Source organism: Pinus tabuliformis, chromosome 5_1, assembly GCF_031772625.1.
Source record: "Pinus tabuliformis cultivar Carrire ecotype Pingquan chromosome 5_1, CPIR1, whole genome shotgun sequence".
Classification (NCBI taxonomy): Eukaryota; Viridiplantae; Streptophyta; class Pinopsida; order Pinales; family Pinaceae; genus Pinus; species Pinus tabuliformis.
The window spans coordinates 775,281,310-775,291,914 of NC_142305.1; the positions used below are offsets into that span (position 1 = coordinate 775,281,310).

The 10,605-nt window shown below is 36.4% G+C and overlaps 1 pseudogene; it reads left to right on the forward strand.

Annotated features, from left to right (window-relative positions):
* Positions 1–642: 642 nt before the first annotated feature.
* On the forward strand, positions 643–9,557 carry LOC149167231 (long chain base biosynthesis protein 2b-like; annotated as a pseudogene).
* Positions 9,558–10,605: the final 1,048 nt, after the last annotated feature.

The following is a 10,605-nucleotide window of genomic DNA, read 5'->3' on the forward strand; positions in this document are numbered from 1 at the left end:
TGATTAATATTTCTCAGATATTGATTAGAGTTAGTTTCGTTTGAATAGTGATTGAGATTAACATAAGCTTGATATTTGTTTTGAATAGTAATTAGTTTTGTGTGATTTAAGATTTCTATTACTTAGATTAAATAAATCTTATTTCTTGGATTACAGTTAAGTTTGACTTGCATTGAAATTAAGTTTTGATTGAAATTAAGATTTACTTTACGTAGATTGAGATTAAAATTGTTTAGTGATTTGTATTTTATACTTGATTCAGGAATAGGAATTTCGTACTTAATTTAGGAATAGATTTCAGATTTCATGATGTTAGTTTAGATTAGACACTTTGATCTTGCGTTACCTATGCTTGTTCCTTGAAGCTTACGAGTCCCAAATTGATAATTTAATGTTGTAATTATAACACCTATAATTTCCCAAACACCCTTACCCCAACTCTCCGTCTTTATTTCATGAATTTCACACTCAATGGTTCATTTTGTCTAAGATAGGAAGAGGCATAGAAAGCCATGAAAGCACTATACTAGAGTTTGTTGAAATAAAGAAACTAAGCCGCATTTGAAGATGGTATTTTCCTTGGGATTTCTAGGGTAAAATATATATTCATTTTCATTAATTTATATGTTTGTAGTTATAGTTATGAAATCAGTATGTATGAATGTTCAATGTCAACACTTTTTGGCATACATTTCTTGTATTTGTGCATATGAACATTTGAAATCAGTAAAATTTTATTTGATTTTTATCGATTTCAGCACCTTCACACTTGGAGGAAGTGCTTCGAGAAGCAATAGTAGAAGGTTAGCCTTGGACTCATAGAACTTGGAAGAAAATAATTGTCGTTGTGGAAGGGATTTATAGTATGGAGGGAAAATTATGCAAACTTCCAGAAATTGTAGTTGTCTATAATAAGTATAAGGTTTGATTAGCTAGTGTACTACTGATCTGAATTGGGACAGATTAGTAATTTTGTGCTAATTCCCCTCATCATAATATAAAAATGTGCTTGAGGTTTGACTCCAAAATAGAAAGTAAAGGCATGAATTTTATGTGTTTTTACTTAAGTTAGTTTCATGAAGAAAACTTAAAACATGAAACCAAAACACTGAATGAAAGCATGCATCAAACAGTAATACATGAACCATTGATAAAGGAGTTCACACCTCATGGGCTACATCTCCTTGGATCAGCTCTAAAGGCATGACCCCTTCTCATTATGCTCAATATCAAGAAAATAAGAGTACATAAGCCGCTAAAATGGAATGGATAGTTTATCCTTCAAAGAAATAAATTCCTACAAACATTCTCACTCCATACACATGTTAACCTACAATTAAACATGTAAATCTTTAGCAAACAAATTCATCTTACACCAAGACCCCATACTCCAAATTCCAATAACATCAACAGTACTACAATCCACTTGAAGTACTTAAACAGTTCTCTTTCTCCATCCACATATAGAGCAAAGAAGAAATAAAGTTACAACACTAATGTAATGGCTGCTGCAGAAATCACATGGAGATTGGAGTACCCCTACAAGGTCATCTCCATATTCAAACTCCTGCATAAACTGAATCAACACTCTGGTTGACCAAGGTACCCATATGATTCACTTTACAAAAATCATATCCAGAAGTGCTCCTTTGACCCTGAAACCTATTCCAATGGGTTCAGAATGCCCCAAAATGGAAATCTAGCCTCTTTTTGCATCTCATTTGGTCTAAAATTTCCTTAGTTATGACTTCTGCTAGTCTTTCCACAATTTTCTCCTCCAAATCTGACTTACTACTAGTTAAATTCATATCCGCTGTTAAAACTGCCAGTTCTGCTGAAATCAGTGTTTTCACCATTATTTCTGCCTATCTCGTGGTTAAGGGCCGAGTGGTAACACGTGGAGTGGCGGTATGGAATTTAAGGCTATGGTTCCACAACTCTGTCGAATATTGCAATCGCAATCAAATATTAGCAGAGAGACGGACGTCAACACTCCTTCAGAAACTATGATCAACGATCTAGCGGACCTGACGAGTTATAAATTACAACCTTGAAAACATATTGTGTCTGGGACTTATCGCAATCGGAACTCATTGCATTTATCTATCAGTGATCTATGCTGGCACCATATCATAAATCACAATTTTTTTTTCTGCAATTGTGATAAGCAATAAATCGCATCGCAAAGGGGCTTTGTTGGGGGTCGTTTCTAAACATTATGTGATATGTGATTGCGATCGCATCACATCGCAACATGCTATGTGGTAGGGGATGATTCTTCAGTACTTTTCCACCTCTGATATGGGATTTGTGGGGGCCAATGGCAACTTTCCACTTGGTGCCTCTTGATTTGCTGGGACCTTTACCATGTCATCCAGTCAACCCTGAACTTTGACTTGCTCTAACTTCTGCATATGAGCTCGGATTTGAGTGTCATTCACACCATTGGATTCAGAATGATGAGCTCTTTGATCTGAAGCTAAGCTTTTCAAGATTCTGACACTTTGACTTTTTGGCAAATTTTGAGCTCTTGATCACTCTTCCCCATTGAAAAACTTTGGTCTCCAAAAGTTTAAATAATCTGCAATTTCTCTATACTTTATCTACACTGAAACTGTCTTATAGGTCATCCTTCCTTCTCCTTCACCTTTGTTGTTCAGAGCCATAAATGATGAGCCGACACTTGTCCATGTCACTATGTCCATCCACAACAACATCTTTCCCAAGAAGAATTCCAAGAAGATGATCACCTTGGAATTGCTTATCTGCAAAATCCTTATGAACGATAAGATCCTAAAAGACTTTTCCAAATGAACCCAAATAAGATTCTCATAGTGAATACTGTAGGAATTTACAGGGTAAGTTCCACAGAAAGAATACCAAAAGGACACCGCTCACAACCAGATCTCAAATCAATACACCAGTATTTTTGACGTGGTTAAAACCCTCAGAGTGCAAGGAGGGAAACAGTCCACGGCCTGTCCCAACGTGGGTACTACAGGCAATTTATTAATCAAAGAATGAAAATTTACATAAGCTTCTCTCATGCACGGATTACTCGAACAATGACCCTCCATGCGCTTTAAATAGAACTCATGGACCAATCGGGTGTCAAGCAACGGATCAAGTGTCGGTAATACCGAGGTGAGAGTGAACCGTCGGATCACTACATATCGTGACCGTCGGATTGTAAGTTACAAAATGTACAACGGTAAAGAAACACACTTTACCTAACTCTAACCTAACTCTATACTAGACCAAGTTGAACTTAACTATATCCTATGTGTCGGAATATCCTAACATCCCCCCTTAAGAACAACTTGGTCTAGTATAGAGTTAGGTTAGAGTTAGGTAAAGTGTGTTTCTTTACCGTTGTACATTTTGTAACTTACAATCCGACGGTCACGATATGTAGTGATCCGACGGTTCACTCTCACCTCGGTATTACCGACACTTGATCCGTGGCTTGACACCCGATTGGTCCATGAGTTCTATTTAAAGCGCATGGAGGGTCATTGTTCGAGTAATCCGTGCATGAGAGAAGCTTATGTAAATTTTCATTCTTTGATTAATAAATTGCCTGTAGTACCCACGTTGGGACAGGCCGTGGACTGTTTCCCTCCTTGCACTCTGAGGGTTTTAACCACATCAAAAATACTGGTGTATTGATTTGAGATCTGGTTGTGAGCGGTGTCCTTTTGGTATTCTTTCTGTGGAACTTACCCTGTAAATTCACAAGGAGTGCCTTAACAATGCACCCATTCACCGTCAATCCAAAGCCCCGTGGGTACTTAGGTTAGTCTTAACTAGAAAAAAAAAAAAAAAACATGTAGGAATTTACAGGGTAAGTTCCACAGAAAGAATACCAAAAGGACACCGCTCACAACCAGATCTCAAATCAATACACCAGTATTTTTGACGTGGTTAAAACCCTCAGAGTGCAAGGAGGGAAACAGTCCACGGCCTGTCCCAACGTGGGTACTACAGGCAATTTATTAATCAAAGAATGAAAATTTACATAAGCTTCTCTCATGCACGGATTACTCGAACAATGACCCTCCATGCGCTTTAAATAGAACTCATGGACCAATCGGGTGTCAAGCCACGGATCAAGTGTCGGTAATACCGAGGTGAGAGTGAACCATCGGATCACTACATATCGTGACCGTCGGATTGTAAGTTACAAAATGTACAACGGTAAAGAAACACACTTTACCTAACTCTAACCTAACTCTATACTAGACCAAGTTGAACTTAACTATATCCTATGTGTCGAAATATCCTAACAAATACTTGTATAACTTGAGTGCTACACACAGTTGGAACATACCAAATGTGTTGCATCTACTCATACAACAATTTTAAAATGCTTGTTTGAGAAAGCATTTTACAAAATGGAATAAAATTGACTCCCAAAATTTCCATTGAAATTGAATATCAACAAGCCAAACTAGCATTGTAATTTCTTAAAGAAAACATTGTTGCATATAAGTGATTTATTTATGAACATAAATTTTACAAATTACCTGACTACGGGGATATGCAACTAGTGCAAAACAAAAATTTACAAACTTTAGTTGGACAAATAGTTCGCCCATTTCTTACCCAACCAGGTAAATGAACCCTCTATTTGACCGTTCTCTTCTTATGAAGTTGCTTAAGGGATGGTCACATTTTGCGCCACTTTTTATTTTGTCGCTTCCTCTTCTGGTGCTTGCACGATTTTCTTTCTCTTACCAGGATGAAGTTGTGGAAACGATTTCCAGCACTTCTCGACCCAATGCCCATTGATATTAGTGAGTACAAAAGTTCTTTTGAGCTCCTCTCAGCTCACTTGCCTTTATCCTTGGATGAGATTTTCTCCTTTTAGTCTCAATTCCAGTAGACATAAACATCTTCCTGATGATTGCTTTCCTTTTATCACACTTATCTACACAATGGTTAGATGAAAGGCAAAATGTGCATGGAAACATTTTCCTCAACATGTTATTCAAATCTGCATGTTGTTTTCCATCATGAACGACATTCGAATTAATAGAACGATTATACCTTTGTTTGTTTTCCTTTGGCTTACGATGCCTATGTGAGGAACTTGTGTGGCAAGAACAACTCAGATTTTCTTCTTCTTCAGCTTTTACATCTCTCTTTGGAGACATTCTGCATTGTAAGTCCTCCTTACGCTTGAGGAACCAAGCAGGAACCATTTGAGGATGCAACTCCTAACATCTCGCCTCCTCATGTCCTTTCTCACGGAAAAAGTAACACAATATCCATGCACTGTCGCTAGAAGACCACTCTTCTTTTGCAACATAGCCTAAGCCTTCGTACTTAGGCCTCTCCTTGGGTGCAATTTAATTTTTAATGCCTTGCTAGTTTATGCCAAGGCCTCCTCCCCTGTAACCCATCTTGGTCAAGAGCTTGGATCCAATGCCTTTACTGTGTTTTTCAAAGGTTGCAAATGAATTTACGCCAATACTTTCACATAAAGAAGAAGCATGTAAATTCTTACCATTTGCTTCATCATTCGATTGACACATGAAGATGTTTTCAATTTTCCTTTTGATTCGGGATTTTTCCTCTTGGAATCTTCGGATCTCTTCTTACATCTCCTCAGATTTGGGTGCTGATAGAACCTCATCTTCCACATCATGTGGAAAAAAGGTACAAACTTGTTCAACTACCTTCTCGGAGGGAATTTCTACACTAGCATCTTGCATAAAAGTTGTAGAAAAACATGAATATTGTGGAGAAGATGGTTGTTTATCACCATTCTTGTTACCTTCTTCCCTTGGAGAACAGTCTCCTCTTGGAGGTCTAGAGCTTTCACCATGAAATTTGGTATTCCTCTCTTCATAGAGGACTTTCACCATTTCTGCCATGTCGAAGAAATCCTTTCTAAAAGCCTTCACATCCTTTGACATTCTTGTAGGCTCTCCTCCTTGGGACATGCTTTGCTTGAAGCTTCTATTGCAATTTTAGGTAGAACTTGGTGGTAGATATTGTAACAGTCTTTCTCTCCTTTCCAAAAGCTTCTTCTCAATGAGATTCAAAATACATTCACTTGCAAACAATAGTCAATTCCTCCTCGCACAAAGAAAACCATAGCTCTAATACCAACTTGATCTGAACTGGGACAGATTATTAATGTTGCTCTATTTCCCCTCATTAGAATATAAAAAGTGCTTGAGGTTTGACTACAAAATAGAAAGTAAAAACATGAATTTTAAGTGTTTTTACTTAAGTTAGTTTCATGAAGAAAACTTAAAACATGAAACCAAAATACTGAATGGAAGCATGCATCAAACAATAATACACCAACCATTGATAAAGGAGTTCACCCCTCCTGGGTTACATCTCCTTGGATCAACTCAAATGGCATGACCCCTTCTCATTATTATCAATATCAAGAAAAGAAGAGTACAAAAGCCGCTGAAATGGAATGGCTAGTTTCTCCTTCAAAGAAACAACTTCCTACAAAAGTTCTCACTCCATACACATGTTAACCTACATTAAACATGTAAATCTTTAGAAAACACAAGCATCTTACACCAAGACCCCATACTCCAACTTCCAAGAACATAAACAATACTACAATCCACTTGAAGTACTTAAAAAATTATCTTTCTCCATACGGATATAGAGCAAAGAAGAAATAAAGCTACAAAAATGTTGTAATGGCTATTGCAGAAAGCACATGGAGATTAGAATACCCCTACAAGGTCATCTCCATCTTAAAACTCCTACATAAACTAAATCAACACTCTGGTTGAGTAGGACACCCATAGGCTTCACTTTACAAAAAGCCTATCCAGAAGTGCTCCTTTGATCCCGAAACCTGTTCCAATGGGTTTAGATTGCCCAAACATGGAAAGATAGCCTCTTTTTGCATCTCATTTGGTCGAAAATTCCCTTATTTATGACTTTTTCCAGTCTTTCCACAATTTTCTCCTCCAAATATGGCTTACTGCCAGTTACATTCATATCCGCAGTTAAAACTGGCAGTTTTGCTGAAATCAACAGTAATTCCATCATTCTTGCCTATCTTGCGGTTAAGGGCCGAGTGGTCACATGTGGATTGATGGTCTAGTGGTTAACTCTACAGTTCCGTAGCCCTGTCGGATATCACAATCAGTTATCCATGGAGAGACGGACGTCAACACTCCTTCAGAAACTGCTATCGTTGATCTAGCGGGCCCAACAAGTTATAAATTACAACTCTGAAAATATATCGCATTCGGGACTTATCTCAATTGGAACTCATCGCATTTCACTATCGGCGATCATTGGCGGAACCATATGCAAATCACAATCATTTTCTGCAATTGCGATATGCGATAAATCGTATCGCAACAGGGCTTCACCGAGGGATGATTCTAATCATTATGCGATATGTTATTGCGATCGTATCACATCGCAACCTGCTCTATGTCGAGGGTTGATTCTTCAGTACTTTTCCACCTCTGATATGCAATTTTCGGGGGCCAATGGAAACCTGCCACTTGGCGCCTCCTGATTTGCTAGTACCTTTGCCATGTCTTCCAGTCAACCCTGAACTTTGACTTGCTCTAACTTCTGCATATGAGCTCGGATTTGAGTGTTGTTCATACCATTGGATTCAAAATGACGAGCTTTTCAATTTGAAGCCAAGATTATCAGGATTCTGACACTTTTCCTTTTTGGAAAATTTTGAGCTCTTGATCAACTGCCTTATGGTGGTTTGTTATCAATTAATATTGGTTTCCTAATAATTTTTTTTTTCCTTTTGCCCCTGATTATGTTGTTGCTATTAGTTTTCTCCATGCATTAGGAATCTATAAAAAGTTTCTGCAACTAACATTTTATTATCATTTTGTTGTTGATTAGAATTATATATACTTGGATGAAGCACATAGTATTGGAGTTATTGGAAAAACAAGGAGGAGACTCTATGAGCTTCTAGGAGTAAATACTTCTGATATTGATGTTATGATGGGGACCTTCACGAAATCATTTGGATCATGTGGAGGTTACGTTGTTGGATTCAAGGTTGGTTAATATGCTTGTAATTTTAAATGTTTCTTTAACTCTATGATGAACTAACTTGTAATTTTGAGACCACATTTTTAGGTGTTGTTTTGAGTTGAGCTAGGAGAGTATATTTGTATAATATATAACTTAATGCTCTTGGACTTGTCTTCAATATTTTTTTTACTTTAAAAGATGATTGTTGAATTTCTATTGTTGCATTTAATTTTCTTAAATCATATCATTGGTTGTTCAATACCTCATTAAATACTTGAAGGCTGCCAGTCCTAGACACCTCTATGCAACAACTATGTCTCCCCCTACCGTTGAAAATGCAACAAAAAAATACTAATTTAATTTTGTCCTTGAATTAAATTGTAATTCTAATTCTCATAGCAACTTGTAATAGTTAACTAAGTTAATTTGACTTAGTTGGTTCAGTTAATTTGACTTAGTTGGTTCAGTTAATTCAAGTTGGGAGTCTATCTAGAGTCATGTAGAGTGGTTCCTAAATTTTAGGTGCCTAGGTTGAGTTATTTTGAGTTGTAATTATTTAATTCAGTTTAACTGAGTTAAATTCAATTAAACTAGTTCCAAGTGACGGAGGAATTAGTGGGAGATGCGATAGTGGGGTGTAACCAACATTCATCAACCAATAAACTGAATATTCACTCATAATTAACTCATGCATGTTAGATTAGAGAAAGACCCAGTTGAGATTAGAGTTCAAGGACAATGTACTATTAGTTGTATAATCATTTGAATTGTACAGGTGGTGCATGCAATCAGATGAAGGCCTATGATGGATTGCGCAGTTATGGATGAGGAATTACTAATTAAATATGGGTTAATTCCCTAGGAAACTACGTAAGGAAATAAGATCTTGGTAGGTAGAATATTTGGTTAAGTATTGGCTGAAGCTTGTTTGTGAAGAAGTGAGATAGATTGAGATAGTGCAGAGGTTGCTCGAGATTGAGAAAAGAACTATAATCTTCTCATATTTTCTAATTAATGCAATATACATATAGTAGGGGTTTTTAGCTATGGCTTTCCCCAAAAACTTATTGTGTTATGTGTGATTGAATTCTTTCTATTTTATGCTTCGCGATTACATCAATCAATTATTGATTCCGCTGATGAGTAGAGTAGATTCAAGTCAATTTTTTTAGCATATTACAATTTGTAGTTTGAATATACACGGAATTTATACACCTACTATGAAATAGGTCATATATGCTCTAAAAGTAATTCATGGAGAATATTGTTCAAGCTGAGGTTAGAGGATCATAATTATTTCTCCATATATAGCATATCCTTTTCCTGTTGTTATATCTTCTTATAGTCTTTTGTTATATAATTGAAGAGAAATAATGTATAGTTTATTTATCTCTATCATAGGAGCTCAAAAGATTGCACTGATTCGAGAAAACAACAATTTTTTCCGTGTTGAGTTGCAGAAGATGGGATGTGAGGTTCTAGGAGACCATGATTCAACTGTTATGCCAATAATGTTGTATAACCCAACAACAATTTTATTCTTTCCTAGAGAATGATTCAAACGCAATGTGAGGAAAATTTTTCTCCATTATCATGTAGATGATTGAAAAATAATGTGGAAATATCTCAGAGAACAGGAAATTGCAAGTATGTGTAGTAATGGTTCCTAGAATAGTTGAACAATTATGATTGTCAATATGAAAACGGTTCTAATAGGAAAAACCTTGTTTTTCCCTTCTGAATTTAAGATTAGGTTTGTCACATATCTACTTTATGAATAACTAATCATTTCAAAATGTTCCTAGGGTCATGTTTCAATTAGTAACCTTTTAGTTACACCTTTTCCTGCAACCCAAAAATTTACATACCATTTACTTTGGGTGTTTCTCTTAAATGATTTAGTTGCATTATTTCATGTTTTATGTCTTGGGATGAGCACATACATTGCAATCACTTTATGAATTAGAAATAGTTTCTTATATGTGTATGATTTGGAATGTTTTGCAAAGATCCTTGTTCTTGAAGAATCAACCATAATTCTTTGTAGTCCATCCCAGAGTTCAACCATTGATGTTGATTGACTTCTCATATATGGATCCATTGGTTTTGAGAGCACACACACATGCGATATAAAATGAGAGTATTCATATTATAAACTCACTTCATATCCCTCATAAACATCTCCTAATATGTGTTGGTATGAAAACTGCAACAAAGAAATGATAATATCCATGATCTTAATTGTAATATCTACCTCTCCCACCAACCATCACTTAGCATTGTTTCCCTTTTTGAAGAATTTTGATCTGACTTTCTCCAAAAATACCATTTATTTGAAATAAATATGGATCCAATGGTGACTTTTATTTCCTCAAACTCTTAAGCATAAAGAATGGAGAGGCAAACTAACAGTGTAATGTCCCCAAATTTTGGATTACCTGGCAAGGTGGTTAGGAGGGTTTTCCAGAGCTTGTGTTAGCCTAGTCATAGGATCAAGATAACTCCATTGGTGGGCTTTGTTGGCATTATGATTCAAGTGTTGTCCTTGATGGCAACTCACTCAGAGGATGGTACAGGTGCTCAGAGGTTGGTACAGGTGATGGC